This window comes from Hibiscus syriacus, unplaced genomic scaffold, assembly GCF_006381635.1.
Source record: "Hibiscus syriacus cultivar Baekdansim isolate YM2019G1 unplaced genomic scaffold, ASM638163v2 tig00110469_pilon, whole genome shotgun sequence".
NCBI classification, from domain to species: Eukaryota; Viridiplantae; Streptophyta; class Magnoliopsida; order Malvales; family Malvaceae; genus Hibiscus; species Hibiscus syriacus.
The window spans coordinates 251,249-273,812 of record NW_024062751.1 but is presented as its reverse complement, the minus strand read 5'-3'; the positions used below and the strand labels follow the sequence as shown (position 1 = coordinate 273,812).

At 35.4% G+C, this 22,564-nt stretch overlaps 2 pseudogenes; both read right to left on the bottom strand.

Moving 5' to 3' along the window:
- Positions 1-2,004: 2,004 nt before the first annotated feature.
- Positions 2,005-11,694, bottom strand: LOC120127517 (annotated as a pseudogene).
- A 35-nt stretch (positions 11,695-11,729) lies between these two features.
- LOC120127516 lies at positions 11,730-21,951 on the bottom strand (annotated as a pseudogene).
- Positions 21,952-22,564: the final 613 nt, after the last annotated feature.

The following is a 22,564-nucleotide window of genomic DNA, read 5'->3' as shown; positions in this document are numbered from 1 at the left end:
GTTACTTGGCTATTCCACGTCATTCGTATTCCTCAACACCAAAGACACAGCTTATGTTACAATTAATAGATAACGACCAGACAGAAAATCATGTATTTAGAGAGAATTTTAACGACTTTGAAAAATAAAGAAACGAAACTGTAGTTGGAATAAAGCCCAATGCATGTTTCACGATGGGGATAGCTTTGCTCTTCATTTGGTTTTCCCTGTTGGAACAAAAGCATGGATCGGGCATTTCACCATGGAATTAGCCCCATGCATGTTCCACGATGACTGATTCTTGAAACGAACTTATCTAAGAATACAATTATAACTTTTTCCACTTTTTATCTGCAAGTCATTCTTATTCTAAGAGAAAGCCAATCAATCTGATGGGGGGACCGAGTGAAAGGCCAAGGCTTGCTTGCTGGATCAAGCATTTTACTTTCTTTTGCAATTTGGTTCTTCTTCCTACAACTTTGCTAGGCTAATGATTTCTGCCCTTCTAAGTAGGTCTCTAAATGAGACAAGACAGATTGCGAGCTACTTGAGATTGATTCGGTCAAATTTCAATAAATACTCGATTCAAATGGACTCTACACGAGCTCGAGTTCGACGTGATTTCTTAACGAGCCGAAACGAACTACTTGATACTCGACTCGGAAAGCTCGTGAGTAGTTCAAAAGTATGATATATTAAAATTTTATTTTAAAAAAATAAATTATTAATAATATTAAAATTTATGTGTTGATTTAAAAAAATAGTATAAGGTTTTCATGTATTTAAGGTTTAATTTCGAGTTTGAGTTTGAGGCTTTAATCGAGTTAAGTTTAATATTTTTTTATTTTCAAGTTTTTACGAACTTCAGTTTATGATTTCGAGTTCGAGTCAAACTTAAAAATTCTAAGCTAACGAGTTTTCGAGTCGAGTTAATCTTCATTTCAGATTTTTCGAGTCGAGTCGACTCAATAATACTCAAACTCGACTCGTTTACAACCCTACTTCTAAGCTTGTTTTCTTGACCAAGTTTCTTGGAACTTTATTCTCTATTTTTATTTTTCGGCTTTTCTCACGTAGTTTGGTGTAAATGAACGGAAATTGATTAAACATGGTTGTTGGTCTTTTTAAAATTTTCATATTATTGTTCGTTTGCTTATTTTTAAAATGTTTATGTTATTGTTCATTTGTTTATTTTTAAAATGTTCGTATTCGTGTTCGTTTAATTTTTTTTATCACATCCATTTATTTATTTTTGAAGGTATTTATGTTCGTTCATTTGGTGTTCACGAACATATTCGTTTATATGTTCGTGAACATGTTCATTTAATGTTCAAGAACAAATTCGTTTAGATATTCAGAAATTAAACAAAACCAAATAAATAAATCTTATATAATATCTACACCAACAACAAAATACAATCTTTAAACTCCAAATTTTACCATTTATTCAGTTTATTCTCTACATTTATCAATATTTAAAATTTTAAAAGATAAAAAATAAACGAACCTCTAAAGGAGCTTGTTCATGAACATAAACAAATGAGTTGATAAATGAACTCTTAAATAAGTTTATAAACGAGCTTGTTCATAAATATAAACGAATACGTCGATAAACAAGCTTATTCGTGAACATGAACTAATCGAACACATCTCTATTTATATTCGTTTATTTAAATTAACAAACGATCATAAACGAGTTATACAAACAGTTCACCTAACTATTTGTGGTTTGGGTTATTTTCAAACTCATTATGGTTTGCAACGAAGGTCACGTGGCTTAATTTTGTAACTAAACTACTGCCAGTGGCTTGAATTGATATAAAAAATTCTTTTAACGAATCCTTTAATTTACCTAAATAACAAGACCATTTCAAATTAAGTTATCTTGAAAGTTGATTGGAGTCTTAAATAACACAATAATGCAGTCTGGGACAAGCAGTGATGACTGATGAATCATGCTCGATAAAGAATCAAATACGAAGCAAATCAATTTTCACTGATATCAATAAAATGATAATAGAAATTACAACACCCTGATCCTTATTTGACTAAGCAACAAGGCAAAGCACAACACTTCTATAATCTTCCTTGTACTGCAAGAATACAAGCAAATTCCTAATGCAACCTCATTCTTGCCTTACAAATGGCGAGGAGCTAACATATGTGCTGTAAAATGAATCTTCTCCCCCGTAGTAGTTGTCATCTTTCTCGTCTTCCCACTTGAGAACCTCTCTTATGTACTTAAATGCTTCGTCAATCGTTACCCGATGATCCCTTGCCCTAGCTTGCCATACAAAAAGTTTCTGTCCGGTTAGGGAAGCATACTGATCCTTGAACTTCACGACGACGTAAAAGTAAGCCTACTGAGCCAGGGAGTGATGGTTATGGAGAGGCCTAACCGGGCTGAAATCATTGAACCACTCGCATGTGCTTAACGACACCCGGTTAACTTTCTCCTCGAACAGATCATACTAGTTTAGTATTAACACAAATGGGGTATCCTTAAAACAAGGGTGCCTTATCATTGTTTCAAATAGCTCCTTTGTCTGCAACATCTTATTCTGAAGCAGAGTTCCACCGCTACTACTCTCGGATGGTATCGATATCTGCTCGAAATCGCTAAGCGCTACGCAGAAAACTACCGAACGCACATCTTCAAATATTTCCACCCACTTGCACCTCTCGTTCATCCCCTTCGCATTTACCCTTATAAGTTGGTACCTGTAAAATGTAACAATATGACATCATTAGCTCATAGATGCAAGGAAGACCTGCATGACAATCCTTAACATGCATCCCATTGACAAATGACGATAACTATCAGAATGACAGAATAATTACTTGTTCAGGGGCAGGGATGGAGCTTCCAAATTGTCTGTGTAGGTTTCGGACATTGGACTATGATCATCAAGCGAAAACTCTATGAAAGCCAAATCATCCCCTTGGGTAATCCCTTCAGCATAAAGGATATCACGATCCGAAGGTTCATATTCATTGCTTGACACCTCAACAGCCTGAAGGAATCAAAAGTGTATCACTATCACATAGGTCAAAATATCGCTGTGAATTTGAGATAAGTTGGTTTTATTTTGGGAGATCTTCCTCAAGATGAATAACTTGAATATCAAATGGCCAAGTAAATTTAGCAACAGTTAAGCCAACAATATTAAACAAAAAATGTAAAATACCGGCAACAAATTCAACAGAAATTAAGATGACACACCCTGCTTAAGAATTACTCCGCAACATCTGGAAGGAAGTGAAGCTCGTCTTTTCTTTTATATGTTTGCTGTATAGCAGGATCTTTCCACAACTCCTCAACTAATGGAGCATACTCACTTGTCGCTGCAGGGAAAAAAGCATCCAAATCTCCGGTGCCTACGATGTCCAGAAGCCAATCAGAAAAATGCTTTAGCCTTGGGTTAATTTAATAGACGCACTGGCTAGTTTCACCAGAGATACCTCCCCACCTGAAATAATATTATAGTTCAGTTTAGATGCTGGAAGAGTTGCGATGCTGTTAAACAATTCCTTATGTTTGGCCAGCTGTGTCAGACCTAGAAGCATCATCATGTAAGTGTAACCCTATATAAAAAGTTAAAAAAAAAAACTAGCAGAAAATAACCGCTAGAAGCACTTTTTTCCCTCCCCTTTCAGTCAATCAAAAAATAAACAATATGCATATCGAGGAGATATTTAGGCTATAAAACAAGTTTACTAGAAGTAACATGTTCTACTTTAAAAGCTCAAAACCACGTTTAAAATCAGAAAAGGTTTTGATGTAGAGAAATGTTACCTGCTTCGTTGTTCTGGTCATCAGGACCTAGTTCTCTTACACGAGACATTGCTTCCTCCTCAAACCGCTCTCGCCCATCCAGTAATATGCTCAGGTATCTGTACATATTGCTCTGGATCATCAACTTGAGCTCCTGCAGTTCCTCGGTAGAAAACCCATTCCCATACTAAATTTTTGCCTGAACAATATGCGTACTGCACATTAAAAAATGGCAGAACTGCAATGAAAGGCTGTAACAACACGAACTAATTACTGCATTTTATTACTCGAGCCAAAGGGAATTTTCCCACATCATAATCATCCATGCACCATAAGACCAAAAGCTCCTAGACCAAGAAAGCATGAATGAAAAGGAAATGCAGCCAAAGCCACTGAAAGCACTGTTGATATATATGCAAGAAAACAGACTCAAAGTTTTCATAGACTGCGTTTAAATATTTGTCATCTACTGTGGATTGGAATGACGGGCATTTTTCATGTTCATGCAAGATATTCTGCTAACTTCCATCAAGGCAATAAATTTCTGAAGTGATTTAAGCTTCTTCTTCAATGCAAGTATGCAACTATGTCTATGCATTTGGCAGGTCAATACGCAACATGCTAGCAGGAGCAAAATAGAGCAACAAAAAAAAGGGGCAAAACCTGCTTGAAAATGGTGCTTGTTCCAGAGCCTTGAAGCCCAAGTAGAATACCCATGGTGATATTGAGGTCGTTGGCATTTTAACATGCCTTCTCCCAGATATTTCCTCTAATGTTATTTTGACCTTCTTCCTCATAACGACCATCATTATAAACCCAAAAATGACTGTCACGTGGACACTGCACATTCGCCAACTGAAAGCATCAAACAGATGCATCAATGATTGATAAAAGGATATGAAGATATACATTGAATATAATATTATATTCCCTTCCACATTTTAATCAGTTGTGGAGGCTAAAAATTCATCAAATGTCAAAAGGAAAAGGCCTAACACAGAAAATTTAAATGTTAAAGCATTTCCTAAGGGGAATCTGTTACTTTTAAACAGTAATGACAAAGAACCAACAAGAGAAGTTAAGTGCGATATCTGAATAGGATATACTAGTCGGTAAAATTAAAATGAGAAAATTACAATGTATGTATGTGTAATAAAGAGAAGGATACTAAAGCTCAAACAAATTTTACCTAAAACCTTCACATGCTACATTCTAAGTAAATGTCTAAAGCCTTATATGACATATCATATCATAAAGGCCTAAAATTATGTAAAGAGAGAATATTCTAAAGTTCAAACAACTTTTTTCTTAAAACCTTGACATGTTACGTTCTAAATACATATTTACAACCTAACATTATATGGCATATCATATCATAAAGGCTGAACATCAACAGTAAATTGCAATTTCTAACATTGTTCGGTACATATTCATAGTTATATGCATCAGGAAATTACAAAAAAGAAAGTAACAGACAGGTCGCTCTTTTACGTGAGAGGTATTGCAAGCACACAAAACACATGTGCCTAGACCACGGACCCAACTCTTAATGAAAGCAACAAAAAGAACCAATTTTAAGGTGAGAAAACTGGTTATCAAATGAAGTTTGAGTTTGAGAATCCTAAAGAAGGGACTCAAATAGAAAGAACACCATGATCAAGAACAAATAACAGATCTTGTACAACTATTATATGCTACCTTTAGCACCCTCAGTTCAAGTTTCGTAATTTCCCGCTCATTGATATAAACTTCAGTATTACCATTGCTTGCATCAGGATTAAGCTTCCCCGTGAAATTTAAGTTTGAACTAATGATCCGATCTGGTTTTTCTCCTTCCTGTCAATTCAATATGAAGTTGTGATAAAATCAACATTCTGGATGTTTTCCTTTTTAGTTCAATTAGGAAAAGCCATGTTAAACATAAAATAGCATATATCGCAAATATGAACTTACCTTTCCCCAGAGATCAGATTCCTTGTCATACCAATATCTACCAGGCTTCAACTTCCTAGGAGGTAAAGGGCATCCAAGTAATTCTGCCATCTCATCTGGCTTCAATGAATATCCATTCACAATTAGCTGCTCTGGTCGAAGCTGATTAGCAGCACATTCTTTATCTGCTTTCATAATCTGCTTTACCTCCAAAGGACTAAGTAATCGTGACAAAAGCCTAGAATGTTTGCCTAGTCTTAACCGCTTCGATTCATTTATTGGCTGGCCAATGCATGTAACACATTTCCTTCCTTCAGGCATTGAGCCCATTGCCCTAAGCACGCAATTGCTGCAATACTTAGCATCACAAACCAGGCAAGATTCCTTCGTTTCCCATTTCCTCTTACCACAACGATAACAAAATATTTTTTTTCTTCTTCTTTTCTTTTGAAACCCAAATTCAGGAAAAACCGGCTTATTCATATCATCTTTCCTCTCTGACCTTTCAACAGTATTAAATGCGACAATTGGCGCTCTCCTTGCTTCATTAACAACTAGCTTCAGAGGATTACTTGTAGGATTGCGAACCGAACCAGGAGAAGCTGAAGAAAAATCAGGATTTTGCAAGACTGATACTACCGACTCAGAGCTTCCTGAAACCATTGGACTCTGTGAAGGCGGACTTGAGACACCAGCAATATAAGATACCGGCAGGGGATTGGTTCAATAACTGGATGACCAGTATTTGCAACTGACCTTTGTGACTCTGATACCGATTCTGCAGTAGGGATGGCATGCGAATTGACATCAAGAGGCTCAACTCTAGGCAGCTCATAAGAAACTGGAGGGCCTTCATACTCCATTGCTATAGAGTAATCAAGCTCCGATGAATGTTCAGGGAGAGATGCACCTAGTGGAAGCATTTTCCTGACCAGTTCTTTCCAACTCTCACTTTCCATTTGCTCCCTTTTTTCCCAATATGATACAAAGAGCTATATGCCGTACCGGAGTCTCAAACTACAACTTCTCAAGTGTCACACATATCAATCAAACTCTAAAGTCCTCAAACTACCTGGAAAGCAAGCACCAGAATAGTTAATTCCTCGGGCCATTAATGATACTGCCTTGTAATGAAACCGGAAACACTCGACGCAGCCAGAACTCAACATATACAAATAGTCATCCCATCACAATGGCTTCAGGTCTGAAAGGACATATAGAAAGATCAATAATTTGACCCAAATTAAAAGAAATAAAATTCAAAACAATTGTTCAAAAACCAGTATGGAAAATATAATAGGCCAAAATATAGCTGAAACACTCTCTTTTGATAAGAAATAACTGAAACAATCGGCAGTGAGATAAGAGAGAAAAAAGGTTGAAAATAAAGGAAAATCCACTTTTTCAGTCCAAGAGAAGACTTTAACCCCCACAATATCCTAAACTCATATAAGACTAAAAAATCGTATATGAAAGTCAGATAATAAGAGAGATTCATGTTAACACATAAAAGCTTTTTAACTTCAAAAAAAGAAGATAGGATTGAATCTATTTCTAGTCAAAACAACGGACATTGCAAGCTGAAAAGGAATAATTCAACATAGGAGGCCTAGCAACTCTTTCCACCTAAAACAGCAAAATTTAAAAAAAAATTATCAGTCAACAGTCAAAAGCTCTAGCAGCCAATGTTAGATGAAAAACCCCAGACTGATTTAAACAAATATTATGCAACAAGAAGAAAAGGGATCAAAAAACAAAAGCAATATGTTAAAATTCCCTTTTTTAGCTGAAAGAAAAAGATAAAAATGAAAGTAAATCTCAGAGAGGCTGCTGAAGGCTGGCTTCAAAAATCTATGAGAACGAAACTTAAGAAGAGGAAGAAGAAGAAGCTTCGAATTACTTTGCTTCTTTTTTTCTTTTGCTTTGAAGAACTCAAAAGAACAAAGAAATCCCAGATGGAAAAGTCAAATACTTGAGAGAGAGTGATGATAATGATATGGTGCATTGTTTTGAAAATCGGATTGGATAGGTCGGTTCAACTGCTTCAATCAAGAATCGTTGTCTAGTTTAATTTAAATTAAACTGTTTGAACCGTTATTAGTGAATTGGTCGGAATCGTTGAACCGTTCGAATCGGACCGGCTGAAAATCGGAAAAAACTAGGAAAAACTGCCAATTTTGTTTTTTTTCTAAAAAAAATTAAACCAAACGTCATCGTTTGTTAAACGAGCCAAGTCGAACTTGAGTATTGCTGAGCTCGACTCAAACTTTAAAAGTATGCTCAACTCGACTCAAACTCATGAACTAAAAATTATCAAGTTCAACTCGAACTCGAAATATAATATTGAAACTTGAACTCGAAAATGCTTGAACTAAAAAAAATTTTAGAAGCTCGATTGAAGCCTAAAATACAAGCTTGATTGAAGTGAAAGAATAGTTCACTCTATGCTCACCAAAAGGCTCCATGATTTTGAATGTCAAATTATCCCTATTATTTATAGAAGTTAGTTGAGATGCTCTTCTATGTTTCTTAGTCATGTAGGATTGTTTGTTCTCATATTTTTACTCTTTAGACTTTTGGGATGTTCTTCTATGTTTCTTAGCCATGTGAAATTTTTTTAAAAAAAAAATTAAACCAAACAATATCATTTTGTTATGATTTTTTTAGTCCCAAATTTATTTTTAATTATAGTTATATATATATTTATATTTAATATGTTTTATCTTAAATATTATGTTGTAATTAATTTGAATTATTTTGTTTCACTTGATTTTATGGTTTTTAACTCATATATGTTATAACTTGTGATATATAAAATTATTTTTTATTAAATATTTTTGATATTTTTATTTATTTTTTTAAATAATTATGACGTCGTCTGATTCTTCCGACCAGTTGAACCGATTACACGGGGAGAGAGAGAGGGAGAGATGCGGGCCCATTTCTTTTCTTCTTCCATAGTACTACTATTATCACGTAATTAGTCAAATTTCCTATAATTAGTCAAATTTCCTATAATCGTTAAAATAAAACATATAAGGATTTGTTCTCATTAGAATCACAAAATGATCATTGGAAAGATTATTAACAAATCGTAAATTAGATTTGAATAATATAAAAAATTATACACAAAAATAAATCGAGTATTTAAATTAAATTCGAAAATTCAAAGCATAGAATATCCCAAGATATCATAAAAGCGTCATTTTGATTAGTCGTTACGATATCAAATCAACCCTTAAAAAATAAATAAAAATGATCAAATAACCGAAAAATATACAAAAAAACATAAGAAAATGTGTCATAAAGGCAGATAAAAACGTGTAACATATGCAGATTTATTAAAAATCAAAAAATAAAAAAAATAAAGATTCAATATAGAAAAAATAAAAAATATTGACGGTCGATTATCGACGTTAAAGTTAGTATCGCTGTCGATTAACAGAAACGAAAAAAAAAAGATGAGCGACGTGATGTACTAATAGAAGAAAACTAAATTATTAGGGTTTATGAAATTTCAATTTTTAAAACTTAAAGTTTTCTTAATAAATTCTTGAAGCCTATTTCTTTTAAGAAAAATATCAATGTCGATAATGCTTGAATTTAATAAAACCTTAAGCTTCAAGAATTTATTAAGGAAACTTTGGAGGAATATTTGATACACAAAACGAACTATGACTAAGAAAAAGGGAATAGGTCAGCTAATTAAATTAATTTAGTTCTCATCTTGATTTGAAATGATTTATTAATATTTTATTAATAAGCTAATGGCTTACTTTTAAAACTATCGACATGTAGGAACTTATTGTACAAATTATCATTTTTATTTCAATTTCATCTCTAATGATCATTCTTGTGTTATTCATAGCTTCCACCATCATTTTCTTGTCGTCATCGTTCGTCCTTTTATTCCTTTAAACTCCTTTTACAACTTTACTCATTGTCGTCATCTCAATGTCTCTAGTTATTTTTAATCGGTTAAAAAAACATAAAAAGACACCTCTGTAATTGGATTGATACTCAACGAGACTCGAATTTTATCAGAATGACCTTACGGCCTTAATGCACAATATGTGACCCGAGATGCGAATAGAGTGGCACATACACTAGTTCAGGGCCTTGTCGATGATCAATCCTTCTTGGTTTTATTACGACTAACATGATTGTATTAAAAATGATGTAATTTTGTATGAGATCGACATTAAATGAAATCTACATTACCTTTTCAAAAAAAAAATGTCTCCACCTAATTGTCATCGTCGCTCTTCTACACAGCCGTTCAACATGATTTTTTTCATTGTTCCCATCAATTTTTTCTCTCCTCGTTCGTTGTTCTCACAGTTGCCCAATGTTTGATAGCCCAGTTTCCAGCTGTCCAACGCTCTCACACAATTGCGAGACTTGGACGGCGATTTAAGGGGCCAACGAAAGGTCTGTGATCGATGTGGAGAGGCAACAACGTCGCTTGAACAAATGGACGGTGATGGTGATAGAGGTTTGGAAGAAAGAGTATGAGATTTTATTTCGGACCAAATTGAAGTATTTCTAAATATTAAGATTTTTTTAATTATTTCAAATTATGACTTATTTGTTGGAATACGAAAGTTTCGAGGATTAAACTATTATTATTACATCGCATCATTTTTGTTAAATTAACAATCAAACCTAATGATAAATGTTTGGAACAAAAATTTAACGTCATATACGAATTTGAAAAAGAATTATAATTAGGTGATCAAAATAAAAATACAATAATATATATATATATATATATATAACAGCAAGTAATTTAGCAGCTAAAGTGGGAAGGAAAGGGGATTTTCTTAACGAGGAACACATGTTGAGAGGGCACAGAATCCAGCTGCGCAAGCTCGTGTACGAGAACATTGTCTTGCCTGCCCACAATACATGCCACATCGAACAAGTTGTAAAGCAGGCGAGGCTGCTACATATTTACCATCTTCCACCACATTACCAATCCACTTGTAATATTTATAATTTGAATCTATTCATATTATTCGACTTTCTATTTTAAATTTAATTTAATTATAAATATTTATAATATTATTTTGATTTTAATTTAAATGATTTTATAACTATATACAATACATATTTCTTCATATTTTTTTTCATATATGATATACAATATCATATAGAGTTGAAGAACTCAACTCAAACTTGAAAATCAATCTATTAATTACTAAAAATTTTGAGTTATTCGAGTTGTATTTTACAACTTGATTTGAACTTAATTTTTTTTAAGTCGAATCGAGTTTATGAAATTACAATTCAATGTCAAATCCAATCGAATTTTCTCGAGTCAAGTCAACTTTTATTCACCCTAAATGAAAGTATTGATTATAAATGATCAATTGTATAAGCTTTTTGGAGTAGGCAGCGGAATATTTTAGGTTAAAATTCATAGCAAATTATTCTTAGGTTTCCCCGCCGCACAGCAGAATTACCGACTAAATATGTTGGTATTTCCTTGCTCACAGGAGTTGATTTCCTGCTAAAATGTAAGTGGTTGGTCAAGCAAAATAAGCAAGTGAAGTCGAACCAATGGTGTAAAGGATAATCTTTTTTACTTATTCTATGGCACATAAAGAACTTAAATGTATACGAGTTGATTCTTTCAATTGAGAGGGGTTCTTTTGATCATTCCCCAATTAAATAAATCTCCAAAACACAGTATAACTTCTCATGTAAATCCACGTTTTCCACCAGGTATTAAAATGACATTCCTAGCTCATCATATGCAAAAACAAGAAATCAAAAGCTCACTTGATGTTGACGGAAGAAACTGCCGAAGTAATTTCCCGGCATTGCGGATCGCCGCTTTCTAAGCAAACACCTTTAGGGTCTTCCCTAGCTAACAAGGCCAGAACATTGTGCAAACTCCATGCATTTGTCACATTCCTGCTAGAATCACCCAAGGTAACAGCAAAGACGGCATCGAATCCACCTGCTCCGGGAACGTCGGCTAACGATACTCCTTCTATGTTCATAGAAGCATCCAGAAGTTGAGTTTGTGATTCAGGTTCTATCTGCAACTTAAAGTCTCGAGTTCTGAATTAGCCTTGGCCAGATTATCCATGTTTCTTGGGATTTTTGGATCAGCCTTCTCTGCCATTTTCTAACAGCACCTACCATTGACGGTGTTGATGATCCCCAGTTCCCGGTTCTCCTAGTAACTGTGACAGCCAACAAACTTTTTGACTATAGGATACTTGTACTTGATTTTTAGTAATAAAAAGGATATTAATAAGGATAAGGCGATAAGCCACCTTTCATTTCTTCACAAAATAAGGGGGAAAAGACTCAAGTACAGAGAGAACTTTCTGACAATATTTAAGTAATTAAGCAGAAACACACAGAAAAGGTACCATAAGTGCTCACAAAATCATATTTGTCTAAGGGGAAGATAGCGAAGCTCATATTGCTTACATGTCATTAATGGTGGTAAAGAGAATTAAGTCCTCTCATGGTCCCATTTTCCATTTAGAATGTTCCGAATTACTTCCTCTAATGGCATCCCTTTCACTGCAGCCTGCAACATTGCAAGAGGTCTTATAAGAACCCAAATAAGTCAATAAACCAGCCAAGGTAACCAGCAGCACTGCAATAGCATTAAATGGTATCAATATACTTGTATTATCTCTATATCAATCTAAGGTTCAGTTGTACACCAGAAAAGGAAAATGGTTGCACAAATTTAAGGACTATAATATTTATGGGTAGCACTTTACTTTACTGGTCATTGAGCTAAGTTATCTATTCAGGACATCATCATTGCACATTATTCCACCTCTCAACCATAGAGAATAAGTGAGAGAGAGAGAGACCCGAGCAGAGAAGCACTTCTGGTGAAAACGAACATTATGCTGACACCCATAGACAGCAGACTGACATCAAAGCCACTGCCAACTTTTCCTTGGGCAATACAGTGAGCGCTTTGAGCTATCATACTCACGATATCAAGATCTATGGAATTCTTATTTAGTCGGTGTTGATCTTCGGAAGAGGTGGAAAGGTTAATAAACACCAAGGTAATGCAGTAAAGCAGCAACTACAGCTGTTGTCATTGCTGCAGATGAACCCAATCCAGTTTTTGCAACTTCATGTTTACAATTTCCTCCATGATTCCTCAGAGTTGAAGTAATTGATGTAAAATATGGTAGAGTAGCCATGCTTCTGTGTCAATGGAAGTCCAAGTGCTTCAATCTGTGGAGGAACATGTTAGCAGCTTATATTGCAGTACTACATACAAGAACAGACAACAGTTACTAAAATCTGCATGCCATAATAAAATAAACTACTCATCTCAAGAAGATATATTTTATTTCTACAAAGAAACCTGATTCCTGTATGACAAGTTCAGATCTGTTGTTAGATCCCTGAAGTTATGGTTTCAATAAAAAAAGAGAACAAAAACATCACCTTGTAAGAGCAGTTTATCTAATGCATCCTTCTTATTCTTGTCAAATGTTGCATACGCAGCTGCTACAGTATATTGAATTACATTCTCTACAAAAGGGTTTCTTGATTCACTGGAATTATAGCCAAAAAATAGTGACACAACTTAACATAGGGAATAACTATTTAAACTTATTTAATGCTAGATACACATCAATGATAGAAAAGGCACGGTCTATGATGCTGATAGGCATCCATAACAGAAAGGATTCAATCTACGACACTAGATGTGCAAGGAGAAAACTTCGATCATATGATGAAACTTGTCTTGAAGAACACACTGGTGTTAAATGCATCCGAGACAGTTTGTACATGCTTTCTCTGGAAAGCTGAGGCGATGTTAGCTTGACAGTCCATGACTGAAAGATAAAAAGAGGACAGTTGTTTAAAACTTAAAACCAAGTTTTACTTCACCGATCTCCAGCAAAGCATAATCCTCCATTGAAAGTTGCAATAGCATTTATAAATGAATTTGCTGATTCCAGCAAGCAAGAAAACTACTATCAAGCCTCCTGTTTGTAGAGCAAGGAATCACAGTTACAAAGCATGACACTCCAACATGCACCTAGAAAGGGGTCAATATCATACACACAAGTTCTTTAATTGAATGATTTAATTTTACAATTCAGCGTCAGATTTCCTTATTACCATCAATTTGAAACATGATAAGCTCTCAGAACTCTCAAAAACATGGAAACGATTACAAGTATAGCAGAATAGGTTAAAGCTCGGAAACTAAATGATTAAGTTTACCCATGCCCAGCTTTCAGGCTTAACATCTTCATAAATTGGCTTCACAATAGCGTAAAAACGTGCGTTTGTGCTCGGAACAATCCCAGTGTAACACCTCAATTTAAGGGCTAAATTTAAGAAATTATAAAGTGGTGAATTTAATTTGTATTTTTGGAAAAAGTGGGGATTAAATTGTAAAATTTTAAAGTTTATAGACCATTTTAAGAAGTACAGGAAATTCAGTGGCTAAACTCATGATTTAACTATTTTTTTATATGTTGAATTATAAATCTCCCCGCCCCGTGCGCAGTTGCATATTTTCCCAGTTTTTCTCTTCCGTTGACCCAACTTTCAACTCCGATCTACTCGTCGTCCGACCTTCGATCGACGAGCCGAAACCACCATCGTGTTCGTTGTCAAGCGAGGAACAAAACCCCTCAAACCTTTTGTCGTGAATCGTCGTCGTTCGTCGTTAATTTCAGTCGGAAGTATCGTCGGTAATAACTCGATTTCAATTGGTTTTTTGTCGATTCACGACGATTCGATGATCCGTTTACGACACCTCCCGCACCATCATGTTCCTTGTATCGTTCCGAGTCTGCCGGTGTCATCCTTGGTCTCCGTCGACGGCGGCGCGTGAGGAGGTGAAGCGGTCAAAGTTTCCGATTCGTTGAAATCGAGCTCTCCACCGTTTAAAAATTTGAACCGAGCTTTGTAAGTATCTCAAAATCGCTTTAAATAATTTTTAGGAATTTTTCGAGAATTTTTCGACATTAGGTACTGTTCGCACCACCACGCGCAGCCACTGCGCGTGGGGAAGGAAAAATAACCGGTTTAATCGGTTTTGCTCTTGTATTGACCGGTTTGACCGGTCATAACCCGACCCGCCCCTTTTGACCGGTGTTGACCACTGTTGACCAAAACTTTGACGGATTTGACCGGGCATTAAACGACCTTTGACTTTGACCGAGTATACCTATCCTGACATTTTTCGAAGTTCCAAATCCGATTCCGCAGTTCGTTTTTCGAAATTCGAACCTGAATGCCTCGAAATTACCGGTCAAACCCGTTGACTTTGATTTTGATCGCAAATTCCAAATTTCGAAATTCATATTTTATCCTTTCGACGTCCTGAATCTGAATCCGAAGTCCGTTTCGTCAAATTCGAACCCGTTATGCTATTTTCACTGATTTATACCCGATTCGATCCGTTTATCGTAATTAAACTCCGTTTCTGATATAATTTATGTTGATATGTATCTGAGGAATTATTGGAAGTTGAATTGAAGATCAAAGGCGTTCGAATTGAATTTTTATGGTCGATCAGTATTGCACGAAAATCGAGATACTTTACTCTTTATGCTTTATGGAATATGTTGATATTGGTAAATGCATGAATGATAATGTTGGTCACTTTTGTGGAGTGATTAATTATACACTCGATATGAATGTGGTAGAAATTCAGTATCTGAATACGGATCGAATGATTAATATAAGAGATTGAAGGGTTTTTAGAATTAAATTTCAAGTTCTGTGTTTGGTAGTAAAGAAATTAACCTGGATCTGTATTTTATAATTTATTTCATCAAAGGTAATATGTTAAAGGTACTTGGATGGGAAATTATTGTTAGACAAATCGACAACGAAGACCAAATTGAATTGAACGAAAGTAAAGTATGTGTCCGAAATTCAGAAATGTCTAGATTACCCTGAAAACCCCGAATATTACGGGAATGGACATGACTGCTAAATGAATTAGGTAACCTCAATGACTGAGGATTTAGTAAGTGATTTGGATAAGTCCGGAAACTCTGATGAGTTTACATAGTGTACAATTACGATGGTTTATGATTAAATAATCAAGTCGTCAGCATTACATGATATTGTGGAAGCGTGGAAATGAAATGAAGACATTGGAAGATCTATTCAGCGATAATTTTGAAATGATCGATGGACAAGAATTTGTGGTATTAAAGAGTAAATACCATGGAAGAACAATGAATTGATCAATCGACAAGCATGAGTTTTGGGAGCTATTCATCTAAGAGTTGTTTGATAATCCGATCAATCGACATAGATTGTAAATGTCGAACCTTTATTTCTTTCTTACCAGCTCAAGTCATATTCTGAATAATTAATGATTTTGTCAGTTATTGAACTCTTCCAACAGTGATTATGAATTCTAATATTCTATCAGTATACTGAAGATCTGTATTCCTCTCTACCTGTTAAGATTATCTAGTACCTCTGAATAATTTCTGTAAACTCTGGTGTGTTCCCTAATCACCTGGATATTTTACCTGATTCTGATTTGATTTCTATTATAATACCTGACCTGGATTTGATCGGATACTTGACCTGGATTCTGATTGAATACTTGACCTGGATTTTGATCTGATACTTGACCTGGATTATGTTATGATTTTTGATATATCCGTTTACGGACGGAACATGTTTTACTTGGGGGTAATGTGGAGGAAGTATACCTGGAGGCTCCTCGGCTGTGTGCTCAGGGCCTTACTTACCGGCTCCTCGGCTGTGTGCTCAGGGTCATACTGGACTTGTCGGTGGGTGTATGGTTCTGGGGAACCTACATATTTTGGACTTGACGGATGGGGGTATATATATATATATATTTTTAAAAAGATCTGAAAAGTTACATGATTTTTGGGAACACACTAGATAACCTATTATGATCTCTTGAACTCAGTCATCCGAAATATTTCTCTGAACTGAAAGCTCATTGTCCGTTAACACCTGAAATATCAGTAGGATCTACTCAGCATAAAAATCTGTAAATATTTGAACCAATAAGGAAAAATATGTTTATTTGTATCTGCACGTTCATCAACATCATCTGGTAGTTCTGTATTACTGACTTTCCAAAGCTCACTCTATTACTCACATTTTCAGGTTAAAAGAATTGTACCAGTGCATCTATCGACTTCAGTAAGGGAGTTCTTCCAGCGTTGTTGCAGAGTATGGTACATATGATTAGGGGGCATGTAATTGTATTTTGATTTATATACGATTCTGGAAATCTGTTTATTTTTAAATAACGACAACTGATTTTATTAGTTTACATGTACTGATACAAAAAGTTTAAATTTTCCGCTATTTTACAGTGGGTCGCTCCGGTGGCCCAAATGTGACACCCCGGTCGGATCTGGTTACCTGCATTAGTCTGGGGGGTTACATTTAGTGGTATCAGAGCTATGGTTTGAGTCAAAAATTTTCAAGATAGATCGGCCGGTCGAATGTCAAAATATGTCTGATCAGTACATGCCCCTAGACTACAATCGTACCTCTCGTAACCGGAACTCCAAGGTTGAGTCCCTATCTGTAACAAGTAAACCGAAGTTTTTATCCGTTAAGGCTATACTTGTACAAAAAGGAATACCATTAACATCTGTCTAAACGATGTAAAGTACCTCATGAGCCATGTGAGAGTTATTTATCTGAGAAATTCTGACTCGACTCCGGAAATGAAATTTGGATATGTTACAACTCCATGAGCCTATTTTCGTAACCAAGGCTGAATTGATTTCTACAAGGATATTTATGTTCTGATTCTTTTATTGAAATAAGGAAAGTTCTGATAAGAATGTATACTCAACTGGTTAAGGATTAGTGAAGGATCTGTATTTCTATAAAGCTACTTGAAGATATGAAAATAATTGATGGAAGTTTCTGCAATAATGTGACATAATTAATTTCGAGGACGAAATTCTTTTAAGGAGGGGAGAATTGTAACACCCCAATTTAAGGGCTAAATTTAAGAAATTATAAAATGGTGAATTTAATTTGTATTTTTGGAAGAAAGTGGGGATTAAATTGTAAAATTTTAAAGTTTGTAGACTGTTTTAAGAAGTACAGGAAATTCAGTGGCTAAACCCATGATTTAACCATTTTTTTTATATGTTGAATTATAAATCTCTCCCCCGTGCACAGACTGCATATTTTTCCCAGTTTTTCTCTTCCGTTGACCCAATTTCAACTTCGATCTACTCGCCGTCCGACCTCCGATCGACGAGCCGAAACCACCTCGTGTTCGTTGTCGAGCGAGGAACAAAACCCCTCAAACCTTTTTCGTGAATCGTCGTCGCTCGTCGTTAATTTCAGTCGAAGTATTGTCGGTAATAACTCGATTTCAATTGGTTTTTCGTCGATTCACGACGATACGATAATCTGTTTACGACACCTCCCGCACCATCGTATTCCTTGCATCGTTCCGAGTCTGCCGTGTCATCCTTGGTCTCCGTCGACGGCGACGCGAGGAAGTGAAGCATCAAAGTTTCGATTCGTTGAAATCGAGCTCTCCCGTTCAAAAATTTGAACAGAGCTTTTTAAGTATCTCGAAATCGCTTTAAATAATTTTTAGGAATTTTTCGGAATATTTTGACATCAGGGTACTGTTCACGCGCCCCCCACGCGCCGCCACTGCTCGTGGGAAGGAAAAAATAACCGGTTTGACCGGTTTTGCTCCTGTTTGATCGGTTTAACCTGTCATAACCCTACCCTACCCGACCCGTTGACCCGACCCGTTGACCGGCGTTGACCATTGTTGACCAAAACTTTGACGGGCTTTAACCGGGCATTAAACGACCTTTGAATTTGACTAATTACACTTATCCTGACATTTTTCGACGTTCCAAATCCGATTCCGCAGTCCATTTTTTGAAATTCGAACCCGAATGCCTTGAAATTGCCGGTCAAACCCATTGACTTTGATTTTGACCGAAAATTCCAAATTTCTGAAAAGTCATATTTTATGCTGTCGATTTCCTGAATCTGAATCCGAAGTCTGTTTCGTCAAATTCGAACCCGGTATGCTATTTTTCATGATTTATTACCCGATTCGATCCGTTTATCGTAATTAAGCTCCGTTTCTGATATAATTTATGTTGATATGTATCTGAGGAATTATTGGAAGTTGAATTGAAGATCAAAGGCGTTCGAATAGAATTTTTATGGTCGATTAGTATTGCACGGAAATCGAGGTAATACTTTACTACCTCTTTATGCTTTATGGAATATGTTGAATTGGTAAATGCAATGAGATAATGTTGGTCACTTTTGTGGATTGATTAATTTATACACTCGATATGAATGTGGTAGAAATTCAGCATCTGAATACGGATCGAATGATTAATATAAGAGATTGAAGGGTTGTTGAATTAATTTTAAGTTCTGTGTTTGGTAGTAAAGAAATTAACATGGATCTGTATTTTATAATTTATTTCATCAAAGGTAATATGTTAAAGGTATTTGGATGGGAAATTATGAGAATAATCTGGTAGAGTAAAATTACAAAATACCCTTATGTTGTAAGATGACAAGAATTGTCCCTGGAAGTTGGTTAATAACTCTGAAAAGACATATTGATCCGGTAAAATTATTTATGTGCATAAGAAATGCTAGTTTTGCTTAGGAATGCGGATAACCGGTTTTTAGTCTTATGATGTTTATGAAGGATACTAGAAGTCTGTTAAGGGAATCATTTCAAGATAAGAGAATGTTCGGGAAAGCAATTGATCATAGGATCTCTAAATTATAATTATTTTCGTTAAGAGGTAATACCGAAATTATCTAGTTAAGAAATTACGAAAATGCCCTTGAGATAAAATAGTCTGAGTTAACCCTGAATGAGAAAGTACTTTGAGGATTTGTACTTAACTCGATTAAGTAAATTTAATTATTAAGATTTGTCTTTGTACAGAAAAAAATTCATGATATTCCGTTAGTAAAATCTGAGAAGGCGCTTGACTCGAAAATATTCGAGTAATGAGTGAATACCTAAAGAATAATTTATTGAGGGTATTCTGCTATCAGAATTGTTCGAAAGGACTGAAATAAATGATAAGATTGAATTTAATAGTAAGATCGAACGGAAGAAAAGGATTAAAATACACTGAATCTGTAAAATGACCAAAATACCCTGTAATAGAAATGACCCAAGAATACCACCAAGCTCAGGAATGATTGGATATCCTCGAGCTCTGAAATGAATGGAATAAAACTGAACACCAAAATTACCCAAATACCCTTGTGACCTAGACTAAGTAGATGTTGGATTAATTAAGGAATCCAAATAAACATGGGTGTGTACTGATCTTAAAAGTTATGGATCACCTATTAAGCCGAGCAACCAATGCTAGTGTTATATCAGTACCTGAACGACATATATGTCACTTGAATGCATGTTTGTATTTTCAAGTTTGGCTCGATGATAGTTTTGGAAGTATTCAGCTCAGCTCAACTCTAGAACGCATTCAATAGTAAGGAGTTGATATTTGTTAGACAAATCGACCACGAAGACCAAATTGAATTGAACGAAAGTACAATATGTGTCCGAAATTCATAAACGTTTAGATTACCCTGAAAACACCCGAATATTACGGGAATGAACATGAATGCTAAATGCATTAGGTAACCTCAATGACTGAGGATTTAGTAAGTGATTTGGATAAGTCTGGAAACTCTGATGAGTTTATATAGTGTAATTATGATGGTTTATGATTAAAATAATCAAGTACGTCAGCATTACATGATATTGTGGAAGCGTGGAAATGAAATGAAGATATTGGAAGATCTATTCAGCGATAATTTTGAAAATGATCGATGGACAAGAATTTGTGGTATTAAAGTAAAACCATGGAAGAACAATGAATTGATCAATCGACAAGCATTAGTTTTGGGATCTATCATCTAAGAGTTGTTTGATAATCCGATCAATCGACATAGATTGTAAATGTCCTGAACCTTCATTTCTTCCTTACCAGATCAAGTCATATTCTGAATAATTAATGATTTTGTCAATTATTGAACTCTTCCAACAGTGATTCTGAATTCCGATATTCTATCGGTATACTGAAGATCTATGTTCCTCTACCTGTTAAGATTATCCAGTACCTCTGAATAATTTCTGTAAACTCTGGTGTGTTCCCTAATCACCTGGATATTTTACCTGATTTCTGATTTGATTTCTATTATAATACCTGACCTGGATTCTGATCGGATACTTGACTTGGATTCTGATTGAATACTTGACCTGGATTTTGATCTGATACTTTACCTGATTATGTTATGATTTTGATATATCCGTTTACGGACAAAACATGTTTTTACTTGGGGGGTAATGTTGGAGGAAGTATACATGGAGGCTCCTCGGCTGTGTGCTCATGGCCTTACTTACTGGCTCCTCGACTGTGTGCTCAGGGCCATACTGGACTTGTCGGTGGGTGTATGGTTCTGGGGAACTACACATTTTGGACTTGACGGATGGGGTATATATATATATGTTTTAAAAAGATCTGAAAAGTTACATGATTTTTGGGAACATACTAGATAACCTATTCTGATATCCTGAACTCAGTCATCCGAAATATTCTCTGAACTGAAAGCTCATTGTCCGTTAGCACCTGAAATATCAGTAGGATCTCTGCTCAGCATAAAAATATGTAAATATCTGAACCAATAAGGAAAAATATGTTTATTTGTATCTCACGTTCATCAGCATCATCTGGTAGTTCTGTATTACTGAGCTTTCCAAAGCTCACTCTATTACTCACATTTTCAGGTTAAAGAATTGTACCAGTGCATCTATCGACTTCAGTAAGGGAGTTCTTCCGGCGTGTTGCAGAGTATGGTACATGTGATTAGGGGCATGTAATTGTATTTTGATTTATACAAGTATGGAAATCTGTTTTATTTTTAAAATAGCGACAACTGATTTATTAGTTACATGTACTGATAAAAAGTTTTAAATTTTCTGTTATTTTTACAGTGGGTCGCCCTGGTGGCCCAAATGTGACACCCTGGATCGGATCTGGTTACCCGCATCGGTATGTGGGTTACACCCAGCATTTGGCCTCTCCAAATTAAGTACCCACCGGTCAACAAAACCTTCCCCGGAGCAGAAGCAACACTGTAAATTAACAATCATTGATCAGAGTAAACTAATGATCAAAATAAGATCCGTTTTATAATTCGTGCTAGTCTACAACAAAATAAATAAAATTTAATAAATTCTTGGTCGAATGAACTTACACTTCCATTCTCGTCAATGATTAGGATTTGGCAGTTGAAATCTGTGTACTTCAAATAAGTAAAAGAAACTGAAACAAACTTTAAGGCTTTAGATAATTTATAGGGATAGCTTGAATCGCAGATTCCCTGACTTTGTAATCAGCAAACGAGATTAGAAGACAAATCGGCAGTCACACAAAAACAGTCAAAAATGGATGTTGCGAACCATGCCGATGGGGCCCATTCACCTAGCACTTGATTATGCTTACTTGACAAAACCGGACCGGATTACAAACCGGTGAACGTCGTTTGAACCGGTCTAACGTTTGTTTTTTGGCATTCTTTAACCTGATTTGATCCTAGGAGTATTATTTTCTGTTCTTTCTAGCTTTTGTGAGGATCGTGATGCCAAAAATCTGATTTTTTGGGAGTAAATATCACTATAACACTTGGTTATGACATTTTTTTTGCTTCCGTACTTCGATACAATGTAGAGCACCAGGTTGTAAAAAATTAAAAGCTTTGGTTTTGATTTAGTGCCAAGTTGCACACGATTTTGGTGTAGCATTCAATAGTTTATGCAGGACTCAATCTTGTTTCGAATTTTCCATTCTTGGGATTCAAACACAATGACGCTGCACC